The sequence below is a fragment of the Sciurus vulgaris genome, assembly GCF_902686455.1.
Source record: "Sciurus vulgaris genome assembly, chromosome: 12".
Classification (NCBI taxonomy): Eukaryota; Metazoa; Chordata; class Mammalia; order Rodentia; family Sciuridae; genus Sciurus; species Sciurus vulgaris.
Genome location: NC_136473.1, coordinates 39,988,155 through 39,998,665, shown reverse-complemented (window position 1 = coordinate 39,998,665; position 10,511 = coordinate 39,988,155). Strand labels below are relative to the sequence as shown.

Genomic DNA, 10,511 nt, shown 5'->3' with positions numbered 1-10,511 from the left:
GAATTAAATGCATGTTTCATTAGGTCCTTGAATATCAGTGACACTACAACAAAAACTATCAAATACAATGCTTTAAAAATATTCTTCTCATCCTTAAGTATATCCACAAAACTAACATACTAAAAGAAAAAAAATTCTCTCAGTACTTAGTATTTAATCCAGGAGCAATTTACCACTGAGCCACATCCCCAGCCCTTTTTTTTTTTAAATTTATTTTTAAATAAATTTATTATATAAATTATTTTCTTATTTTTGGTTTTGAGACAGAGTCTTACTAAGTTATGACCTTGCTAAGTTGCTGAGTTTGGACTTGAAAATATGATCCTCCTCCCTCAGCCTCCCAAGTAGCTGGGATTACAGGTGTGTGCCACCATGCCCAGCTCACATACATAATTCTTGCATGTGTTTATTATGGTCTTCCCTCCCTACAGAAAACTTTAACAAAAATATATTTTCATATTGTAGCATTGAGTTGATTTGGAAAGTTGTCAGTCAGATGTGACTTAAAAAAAAAAAAAATGACCCCAAATTCTTTGACACAACTTCCTTTGAGAGGTGGGTGTAGTGGGACAGGCTTATAACTACTTCTTTTGCAGTGCTGGGGATTGAACCCAGAGCCTTGTGCATGCAACGCAGGCACTCTACCAACTGAGCCATATCCCCAAACTACTTCAACCAGTAGAATAAAGCAATGCTTTGCAATTTCTGAGTCTAGATCAGAAAGCATTTTGCAGCTTGCTCCTGGGTTCTCTTGGAATATTTTCTCTCAAGATGCTTCTTCATGAACCCAGCCCCATGCTGTGAGAAGCCTAGACTACACAGAGATGCCACATGTCAGAGCTCAGGTCAACAGCCCCAGCTGAGCCCAGCCTTGGAGTGATCCCAGCCCGGGCGCCAGACGTGTGAGTGAGGAAGCCTTCAGGTAATTTCAGCCCCCAGCTTTTTGAGCTTCCCTGGGCTATTCATGGCTTCCCAGCTGAGGCCCCAGACATCATGCAACAGAGACAAGCCACCCTGCTGTGCCCTGTCCAAATTCCTGACGCATCATCAGTGAGCATAAATAAAATGGTTGTCATTTTAGGTCACTACATTTGCAGATAACTGTAGAACAACAGAGAAAGAGGAAGATGAGAAAAAACAAAAAGGAGGATGGCTTCATAACATTCTCCATAAATGACTAGAAAGGGGAAAAGATGGTCAAAATCCATTGTTATATGCTGGCCTATCCTAGTCAATGATAGACTCGGAGACTTAAGAAGGCTTTGCTTGCTCTGCAACTCACACAAGGTTTGGAAGGATAGAAAAATGTAGGATTATGGAATTAGCTCACTAAGTTCTTGACAGAATGACTTGATGAACCACATCTCCCAAAATGACAAATAAGAGGGATAAATGTAAAATCTTCCATCTGTGTTAGAAAAAAAATGAAAGAAAGAAACTGAACAATGTAGTGTGAGGAAGATGTGACTTTCATGAGCAAAATGATGAAGGATTTCTATGTCCTGAATGGGTTTCATATGAACCAAGAGGACAAGGATGTTGCCTCAAAAAATAATGTGTTTTGAGGCTGCATAAATAGAAAGGAAACAGCCAGAATAAGGAATTGGATGTGGCATCAGACGGTTATTTTCTGCTTTCTGCAGTTATGAGAGTATCCTTTTTCATTCTGACCATTTCTCTTAGAGACCAACCAGAGCGTGCACCATGGTATAATGAGGGCACTTGTGAAAACATGTCATATGGGAAATGGATGGAGAACCTGGGTGTTTACTTGGGAAAGAGAAGGTGCATGAGTTTCACAATAAACATCTTCAATTTTGTGGGAGCAAATAAAATAGCAAAGGATGAGAATCCTTCTGTGTAGTCCCAACTATAGGACCATGAACCCTATAGGTGGACAGCCTGAAGTGCTACATTATATTAATACAAGAAAGAGTTTTGCATAGTCAAAATTGTCCAAAGCTGGAACTAAGTTCCCAGGGCAGTAGTGAATACCTCCAAATATAAAGTTCTTGTCAGAGATGGTACACAGGGGGATTAAAGGATTAAATAACATCATTACACATGGTGCACATGTATTGAAATATCATACTGCATCCTATACATATGTACATATGTACAGTTATTAGATATCAATTAAAAACAAAAATGTTTCTTATACAACTTGAATAACGTTTAACTATTGAGCTCTGATTCTTTTGGAGATCATTGAGAGTTCAACAGTTTGAAGAGAATGTCATTTATTCAGTCACTTGTCCTTTTCGTCAAGAACTAATTATTGAGTGACTATGAGCTAAGCACTGTACTCAATACAGGGGATAGAGGAATAGCTAAGAAATCGGGGGCTGGGGAGATAGCTCAGTTGGTAGAGTGCTTCTCTTGAAAGCACAAGGCCCTGGGTTCAATCCCCAGCACTGAAAAAAAAAAGAAGAAGAAGAAGAAGAATAGCTAAGAAATCAAACCAGTTCTATAGGAACTTGTGACAAGGTAAATAGATTGTGGGCAAACCCTGGAGTTAAAAGCAGGAAAGAAAAACTTTCAAAGGAAGGAGAGTTAAATTGATCTAATCATATGGAGAGTGCAGTGCAACAATACTGAACTTTTTCACTGCTGCATTTTAATGATATTCTGAGATAGACACTGATACACAGTCTAAATATGAATCTCACATCACTACCTTATTTTCATGAGCTTCAAGCTCAATGTTTGGGTTCTGTTTGAAAAATATATAAAATCTATGTTGACATTTTGTTTTAGAATCACTCATTCAGAGTTTCCCAATTCCCATATTTTCTGATTTTGATACCCAGAATAAGAAACCCTAGCAATAGGAGGTAGTAATGAATTGGGAAGCTTATTTACTGTGGTTAAGGAGAAATGAATAGAAAAGTAGGGCAGCCCTCAGGGTGTTCAAACCAAACACAATGATGACAATATTTATCACTCTACTAAAAATGTGCCATTAATTGTAACAATCACCTTAATGATAATTATATTGGCTTGCCCAGAATGCTTAGTCTCATATGAATTTAAGGAACTTAAACGTATGTTAATTTTGAACATATTGTCTGCTGTCTTACTGCCACAGTGAAATTTCATTTCCCCTGCTTGAAAGTACAGACCATTGGATGCTTTGACAGCTGACATCAGGGCCCTTCCCTGGCCAGCTGTCAGAGGTGTCTCTCCCCTGGAGGTGGCATGCATTATGGGAGTGACACATACATGCTACTCCTCCTGGTGCATCAGCCAAGGCAGGCAGAGCTGCGAGTCATCCACAGCCCTGGCTTTCCCTGCCACCGGCTGCACTCTTAGCACCTTAGTTCTTCCTCAGAAAGGGGAACACTGACAGAGAGGACTCTCTAGCCATTTGACTTTTGGTTTGAGAGGAGGTTTTTAGAAGCTATCCAGTTCTTCTGATCCATGGCTGGGATCATCTATTAGACATCTGCTGACAGGTGGCTCTTCAAACCAGAGGGAGATCACTACTTTGGGGAGTCTTATTTTTCTTATGAACATGTTCTATAAATATGGAAATAAGATTGGCATCCCTGTAACACTGCATCCATCAGCCATAGCCCTACAAGTTGTTCCATGGGGCTCTATAGAACAGAGAGCAGATGGAAAGTTAAAGTATGTCCACTTCCCTAACTCTAGTCTTCTGTGTCTAGGCTGGAAAATTCTATTTTTCTTTTTTCAACTTTTATGTGACCAGATTCCATACTTCTTGTCTTCATCATTGTCCACCTGAGCACCTTCTAGTGTATTAATATTCTTCTTCATGTGCTTTTTGAATTTGATACAGTACTGCAGCTGGGTTTAACCTCTTTAAAAAACTGGTTGGATATATTCTTTCTAAATTGACAAACTGATATCTTGTGTCTTTACTCCATGCTCATTCCAGGACCACGTCCACATCTTTCCTGTGGGCAACACAGAGACAGCAGTAAAGATCCTTCCTTCAATGTTTAAACTATACACCTCAACCTATTATCCAAAGCATTCTTAGTTATCTTCTTCCTATGCATTAATCCAATAAATATCAATTGAGCACATTTTTCTGTGCCACCTGATACACTGCTACTCTTTGTCAAACTCTGCTGAAACCAATCTATGCTAAGACTGTGGTGCATTTTCCTTCTATTGAGCTTGGTTTGATTGGAGTTAAACCAAGATGCTCTTTGGACATCCATCTCTTCCCAAAGTGATTGTCACTCCTCACACAAGGCATCTATTTTAGGGATTGTGGTGGATCTGTGATAAGTTACCCAAGCTGGAGTTGCTACCATCTCCCTTTCTTTGCCTTATAAAATCAGGTATTGCCTTTCTCAGTCTTCTAAATCTGGAAATTCTTGTAAACCCAAGGATCTGATTCACTTAAGCTGACAGATCTGGACCCATTTTAAAGATTAAGTGATCTCTTTACCTAAGTACTTTTCTTTTCTACCCACTTCTTAAGGGAGATTATTGAAACAAACTTGGCCTGAGAGGTGAAGTTCCCTCTGAAAGTGATTAACTTACACCATCTGATCCAATCACTGGGCTTGTCCCCTTCTTGACATTCCCCTGAACAGAAGCAAATGTTATTTCTGTTGCCTATGGGATTTTAGCTTCTCCTGAAACTGGTAAATTTTTTAGTGTATTCTGGTTCTCATAGTTTGTACACATCCTTTTATCAGAGAATACTGCAAATAGCAGCAAGGATTTCTTTGGACACCACCTCCCTCCTTTTTCTTCCTTAGTGAAATTAAGTGTGTGTTGTCAGAATTTCCTTTCCCCTTAGATCCTTCCCTCCTAATGAGCCACATTCACATTCATAGTCTGTAGCCTGAAGGAGAAAACTACATTTTCTTTGAAGTCTTTGAAATCCACTTTCTGAAACTCCAGTGCCTATGACTAAAAATGCCAAATATTTGATTTCCTTGCTCCTTTGGACTCCTTGATGATATTTCCACTTAATTCCAATGTCTTTGTTGTATTATCATTATCCTCTTCCTTAATATGATCAGAATTAGTCTTGAATAGACTACATCTTTTGAAACAGGTCCCACACTATAGTTATGAAACTAGATAATTAACATAATTGTAACAACCTCCCATGGTGTACATGAAATTATTCCCATTTTAAAGATGAGGAAAGTGAAATTTGAAGGCTAAATAGAATGACAATTTGCTTGCTTGAAGTCAGGGAGGTATTTTGGTGGAGACCTGTTCACCAAACCCACTTCCTCTTCTTTTTGGGATCAACCACATTTCCTAGTCTCCCTTGAAGTTCAAGCCAATGGAATGTGACTGGAAGCAATGTGTGTCATTTCTAGGTTTCAGTCAGTGGAAATATTCCCCTCACCCAATCCTTCATGCTCTTTCTTCTTCCACTGGTGTAATGCAGATGGTCAGACTGGTCCTGAAAGCCAAATGCAAAATATGGCAGAATTACAAGAATGGAAGAAGCTGAGTTACTAAAGCTAAGTTACTAAAGCTAAGCTGGAAGAAGAGCCTGCAATTAATCAGAAATGCATTTTTTAAATTTTATATGAATAAGAATGAACTTCTTTTTATTAAACCATTGAAATCTTACTTGTTATTACCACCAATGTCACTCTAAAACTGATACAATCTCAGGTCTCTCTGAAATGAAAGTGCACTCTTTGGCCCTTAAGAATCCAAGTCTCAGGTTCCACCTCTGTAAAATCGGGATAATAGTAATCACCGGTGGGACTTTTCTGTGGGCCTTATGTGAGATGATGCTGGAAAAGTACAAAACAGAAAATCTGATAAGAGTATCTACTTAATAGCTAAACTAATGTGAATAACATTATCACTGCATTGTACTTCCTCACAACCCTATCTGCCTCTAGAACCACTTGGTAATCTCTTTACAACAACATTATGTAGGTCATTTCCTTGTCTGAACCATGGTGAATTCCAATTTCTTTCCTTTGCCTATATTTAGATTTTTTCTCTGTGATTCCATCCTTAAGATAGAAGAATGAAATTTTTTTTTTTTATTGACTACTGTGGGTATAATTCATTTATTCCAGGTAAAGTAACTCCTTCTTCTTTGTCATCATCAGAAAATTCACATCACCAAATGTAATACTTACCAAGGAAATAAAATGGGAGTACTTGGCTAAAATTTTCAAGTAACTTTATCTCAACTTTGGAAATAACCATTCCATTTAGGATTTGAAGTGTTTTTCTGGAACAGTGCATCTCAAACTTTAATTGGCAGATTAATCACTTGAGGATCTTGTTAAAATGCAGATTTGGAGGAGGGGAGAGTTGGGGTGCAGCCAGGGATTTTACACACCAACCTGCTCCCAGTGACCAGTGCTGGGACCACACTTGGAGTAGAAATACTACAGAGTTTTAGAAAATTATTCATCAGCTGCCTATTTGGTTGTATTTCATTTAATTCATGCCAAGTGATAAACTCATTCAATGAGAAAGCCAGAAAAAGAGAAAACTAAACCACTCAACAAAGAAGAGAAATTAATAGGTCTTTTTGAGTCATAATGAGAAAAGGCAATACAGAAAATAAAACTCCATTTTCAAAAGATTCAAAGAGAAAGAATCTCATAGTCTTTTTAACAAAATATATGAAGAAGCTGAGAAATATATTAGAAATCAGAAGGGTAAGAAAAATCTTGTGTTTTATTACAGTTATAGTTTTGGAAGTCTCAAATTTAGTATGCTTTATAATCACTTTAATTCTTATTAAAACACAGACTAGCCATTCTCTTTTCAGGGAAAGCATGGTAATTTGCATTTCTAACAAGTTTTCAGGTGTTGCTGCTGCTGCTGGCCAAGGGGTCACACTTTGAGAACCTCTGTATTAAAGGATTGGGAAAATGGCTGACAGCTGACATCAGAAAGTCAGTTTTCCCTTTCAATCTGTATATAAGAGAGAGAGGAAGCTCTGTAAAAAGCTTTTTGGAAAAGGAACCAAAATAAGAGAAAGAGTTAAAATCCATTTAGCTCCCAACAACTTGAACTACAAACACTTAAGAACATACTCAGAGTCATTTCAGGATCATCAGCTATCATTATAAAGATTATTTGAAGGGTAAACGATTTGACCAAAGCATGAACGGAACAACTTAAACTTCTTTTTCTAAGTGGAAAAAAGGAATGACCCTGAAAAACCTTGAACTTCTAAGTTTAACTTCTGTACATAGGAAGTTGGGGGAAAAGACAGAGGAAATAATCACAAAATCTATTGTCAAGCACCTTGAAAAGAACAGGGCATTGAGCAATAACAATGATAGCTTTATAAAGAAAACGTCCTTTTATGCAGTTTTTAGGTTGGGAAAGGATCTTAGAATCTTATGACCCAAGCGATTTATTTTAAAGATAAGAAAACTGATGTACAAAGAGATTTGTGTGCCCAAGGTCATACCACTAGTTGGCAGCACATAAAGGAGAGGATCCCAGTCTCCAGGGCCATTCCCTATTCTCACCATCCTGGAGCAGCTGTGGGTTCTGCAGCCTTCAGCTGGTAGGCTCAGCTGCATCTAGTTCTCCAGCCAATCTGGTGAGGGGAGGTTGCATACTGGGAGCCCAGCCTGCATCATGGCCAAACCAGCTGAGGCACAGCATCCAGAGACCTCTTTCTGAGCTTTATCCCATATGCCACACAGCCACTCAGACTCTTCCAGTTAATGAGGACAGAGGTAGAAGAGAGGCAGCTGGCTGTCCCAAAAAAAGCCCTGTATCTAACTGCTCTGACTTTAACAAGAATGCTCACTCTGTCTGTGTAATTGGCTCATTAATACCTTAGGGGAAAAAATAATCTATGGTGCACATTCAGTCAGTCAGCAATAGTAAGTACCTACTGTGCACTGAAGCACTGCATTTGACAATGGGGAGCATCAAAGGAGAAATGATTTCCTTATCCCCAAATGCTTTGTGGGTATGCAGCTCCCCAATTGACTGGACATAGATGTATTATAAAAGGAGTCACTCCATACTCATAAAACACTGCATGTTGTATAGCCTTTGACACACAGCGAAAAACACAGCCAGAGCCCTTCAAGATCAACACCTTCAGGTTGGGGGTGAGAAAATTACAGTGCAGAGAGATGAAGTAGCTTGCTTAATATAATAGCAATTTGGTAAAGAGTTTGGACTAAACTTTGCATCCTGGTTCCTGATTCGGAGGTCAATTTACCTTACTGAACTACTATCAAGACATAGATAATCTTAATATCAATTAAATGCCTTCTTAGGACTGTCAAACAGAGGGAAGGGGAAAAGGTTTGAATATTTGGTTTTGCCACTTCATGCTGGGAATAAAAGGGGCTCTCTATAGCAAACACAATTTCTCAAACTTTGGGGCACATGAGAATCACTTGGGGAGCCTAACACAATAAAGATGCCAGAAATTCAGCCTAGAGATTTATATTTAATTAATTTAGGACATAGTGTGAGCATGGGGCAGGAGGGGGTCTTTAAAAGATTTCATGTGACTCTAATGTACAAAGTAGAGAACCATGGTGCTCTAGGAACTATCCCAAGCCCATTTTGGATTCATAGAGGAAGAGAGATTCAGAGATTCTGGCTCCATAAGTCTTCTTGCAAAGAGAGTGCAGATTTCCATAATGGAATGAAATCCCCAATCTCTGGGTTTCTCTCTTGCCCAAGAGCTTCCAGGCAGGGGGAAGAGCAAGTCAATTGAGGATCCTGTTCCATTTCCCCAACTTATACTGCTTCGTTGGAGGTCTCCTTCCACTACTATGACTACAGTGACTATAAAATGCTCAGATAATCATAGCCCAAAGCCTCTTTCCTTGATTTCTGTTTGTGAAGCTGATAAAGGCTCTAACTTCCCAACAAGTTTTGTAAGTATTTCAGAGAATAAGAAGGTAGAAGCACAAAAAGTACATGGTATATAAATGCTCTGACTTCCAAAGAACAACATTCAATCTACCATAACTGGCTGGCTCCTTGAGATTTACAGACACCATGGCATTTGAGCTCTGAACCCAGAAAAGAAGGCGTTTCCAGGGAAACCTCTTCTGCACCATACTACGTTTTCTTCCAACTGAGGTCAGGCTGTATGCATGGCTCCCCAAAAGCATTTTCCTATGATGAGGGAAATGCTCTCTACCTGCCCCATTGATTGTGGTAGTCATGAGTCAATACCAATCTCATGTGGTTTATTGAGAATTTGAAATATGGCTGGTGCAACCGATGAACTGAGTGTTTGTTTTACTTTAACTAAGTGCACATAATCACATGTGTCTGGTGACCAACATTGAACAGCACAACATGAGCATTCTAAGTAAGACATATTCAGTTATGCAATCTCTCTTACAGAAGCATTCCTGTGAAAATAAGTTCACAGTTCAAAAATGAGAAAAGAGTACCGCTTTGTGGAGTTGTATCAGAGAGAAAGGAAGGAAAATACAGTGGTGGCCTCAGTACTAGCTAGAGGCACAGACACAGCTGGGGTAAATGTTAAAATGCAATGCTAGTTTATCCTTGGCAAAAACCTCTCACAAACCAATACTTTAATTGGACCAAAGGGGAAAATGCCAAGTAGAAATGTTGCACTGGCCATTCTTTTTCAACAGTTCCCAGGACTTCCTGATTTCTTTTGTATCAAATTACTCTGACCATCACATTCCTGTTATATTAGTACTTCCTGGTTCCATAAATACTCGAAATAGACATTCGGGATCCCCAAAACCAAACAAAGCAAAACACCAAGGTTTTGTTTTTAGTAACTTAACCTTTTGAACCTCCTGCGGTGTTCATTCAAATGTGTAACAAGGGCTGGAGTTAAACTCTTAGATAATCTGAAAGACAAAGGAAGCAGTATCTAATTCAGAGAGTTAAAAAGTAATAGATTAGTTTAGATCTGCAATTAACATCTGAACCCATTAAATTTCTAATCTTTGCCTTGGCCCGATTTAACTGTTCCTCTATTCCATTCCCTTTCTTGTTTTCCTGATGATAACTGCTGGGAGGTTTGCCTCCCTTCTTCTGGGTCTGGACCTCAGGGCTGTGTGGTTTAGATAATGCCCTATGGAATCAGTCTGCCTGCATTTGAATCTCCTCCTCTCTCCCCCGAGTAACTGTGTGAACTTGGGCAAGCTACTTAACTTCTCTGACTCCATTTTCCTCACATGCTAATGAGAATACTCATAATGCCAATTTGCTTAGGAAATAAGTGAATCGATGCTTATAAGATGTCTAGCATATATTGATTTATTAATACATGTAAACCATTTCTACTAGTCACATTAAATTTTAGTTACAGGGACAGACTTCAAGATTCTCTTCTGCAACCTACTAATCATGTGACCTTGGTCTCGTTACATCTCTTCTCTGGTTTATATCCATTGAAAAATGAGAATATGATATTTATTCTCAGAATTGTTGTAAAGATAGAATGACAAAGTGGCATTTAGACAGGAAGTAGATGGACATTCCCTAAGGTAAAGGGGTAATGCTCCTAATATCCCCAGGGAGATGGCAGTTAGACTGTCAAAGAGCTTCAAATATATAGA

At 38.8% G+C, this 10,511-nt stretch overlaps 1 long non-coding RNA gene across 1 annotated transcript in view; it reads right to left on the bottom strand.

Moving 5' to 3' along the window:
- Positions 1-2,616: 2,616 nt before the first annotated feature.
- The window catches only part of LOC306641443, a 44,220-nt gene continuing 36,325 nt past the window's right edge, over positions 2,617-10,511 (bottom strand). The window contains exon 3 of the long non-coding RNA XR_013758153.1: positions 2,617-5,401. This is a non-coding gene — a long non-coding RNA (uncharacterized lncRNA). The remainder of the gene's footprint in view (positions 5,402-10,511) is intronic.